Source organism: Entelurus aequoreus, linkage group LG25 (genome assembly GCF_033978785.1).
Source record: "Entelurus aequoreus isolate RoL-2023_Sb linkage group LG25, RoL_Eaeq_v1.1, whole genome shotgun sequence".
NCBI classification, from domain to species: Eukaryota; Metazoa; Chordata; class Actinopteri; order Syngnathiformes; family Syngnathidae; genus Entelurus; species Entelurus aequoreus.
Window position 1 is genome coordinate 40,656,299 of NC_084755.1, and position 1,816 is coordinate 40,658,114.

General features: G+C 38.6%; 1 protein-coding gene across 5 annotated transcripts in view; it reads left to right on the top strand.

The window, feature by feature from the left end:
* The window catches only part of LOC133642429 (nucleosome-remodeling factor subunit BPTF-like), a 95,053-nt gene extending 94,549 nt beyond the window's left edge, over positions 1-504 (top strand). For all 5 annotated transcript variants that reach the window (XM_062036602.1, XM_062036605.1, XM_062036600.1 and 2 more), the window contains one exon: positions 1-504. This exon is cut by the window's left edge and continues 103 nt beyond it. The gene's annotated coding sequence lies outside the window, so the exon portion shown is untranslated.
* Positions 505-1,816: the final 1,312 nt, after the last annotated feature.

Consider the following 1,816-nt stretch of genomic DNA (forward strand, 5'->3'; position numbering starts at 1 on the left):
GGACCTTCTCCTTTTACCCCCTTTTTCTTTTGCTTTTTCTACCCGTCTTGGAACTGTACAGAGGAGGCATTTCAGAAGAAACTTTACCTCGGAGGAAGGACTCAAGGAGCTTTTTTTGTTTGTTTTTCTCTTGTTAAGATTCCCACTGGCCGTCCTCGCGGTGGCCATGTTTAACGAGAAGTGGAATATATAATGGCTGAGTTTTACTGAGCACACCATGAAACGTCTGTACATTCACAGTGGAAGATCTTTTTTTCTTTTCTTGTTGTTTTTCTACGCCCACTTCCACGCCGGGTGGGAGTGGCAGGACGTGTACAGCCGTAGATGCTCGTTAGGCCGTGTGAAAAACGCTCTGCAATAGTGACTGACTTGAGTGACAAATCTGTGTTTGAAGGTTCCGGCTCTGTTTGTAAAAAATTATGTCAGTTTTGGACTTGAGTTTTTTTGTATTGCAGTCGAAGAAATGATGGATGTATATGGAACTTAATAAAATGCAGAAGTCTTCATATGTTCCTCTGATGGTGAGCAATGTTACAAACACCTCGACGGTCCAGGCCGCTTCGAACAGTCAATGTTTAATAGACTTGATGATTTACTAACAAATAATACTAAAGTGTAGAACAGTCATTTTGATGTCAACATTGAAAGAACACAACAAATTAAGAGACAGGCCACTTTAAATGAGTGCCAGGCCATTTTAATTGACATAACGAGCAATATTAAATAAAGATGTGGCCTACTTTAAAAGACGTAACCGTTAATATTAAATAATGTAACAGCCGATATTAAAATGAAGAGATAGGTCACTTTAAAAAAGGGCCGGTCCACTTTAAATGACATAACGGGCAATATTAAATGAAGATGCGGCCTACTTTAAAAGACGTAACCGTTAATATTAATTAATGTAACGGGCGATATTAAAGGAAGAGGCAGGCCACTTTAAAAAAAAGGGCCGGTCCACTTTAAATGACATAACGGGCAATATTAAATGAAGATGCGGCCTACTTTAAATGACGTAACCGTTAATATTAAATAATGTAACGGGCGATATTAAAGGAAGAGGCAGGCCACTTTAAAAAAAGGGCCGGTCCACTTTAAATGACATAACGGGCAATATTAAATGAAGATGCGGCCTACTTTAAATGATGTAACCGTTAATATTAAATAATGTAACGGGCGATATTAAAGGAAGAGGCAGGCCAATTTAAAAAAAAGGGCCGGTCCACTTTAAATGACATAACGGGCAATATTAAATGAAGAGGCGGCCTACTTTAAAAGACGTAACCGTTAATATTAAATAATGTAACGGGCGATATTAAAGGAAGAGGCAGGCCACTTTTAAAAAAGGGCCGGTCCACTTTAAATGACATAACGGGCAATATTAAATGAAGAGGCGGCCTACTTTAAATGACGTAACCGTTAATATTGGATAATGTAACTGGCGATATTAAAGGAAGAGGCAGGCCACTTTAAAAAAAAGGGCCGGTCCACTTTAAATGACATAACGGGCAATATTAAATGAAGAGGCGGCCTACTTTAAATGACGTAACCGTTAATATTAATTAATGTAACGGGCGATATTAAAGGAAGAGGCAGGCCACTTTAAAAAAAGGGCCGGTCCACTTTAAATGACATAACGGGCAATATTAAATGAAGAGACGGCCTACTTTAAATGACGTAACCGTTAATATTAAATAATGTAACGGGCGATATTAAAGGAAGAGGCAGGCCACTTTAAAAAAAAGGGCCGGTCCACTTTAAATGACATAACAGGCAATATTAAATGAAGATGCGGCCTACTTTAAATGACATAACC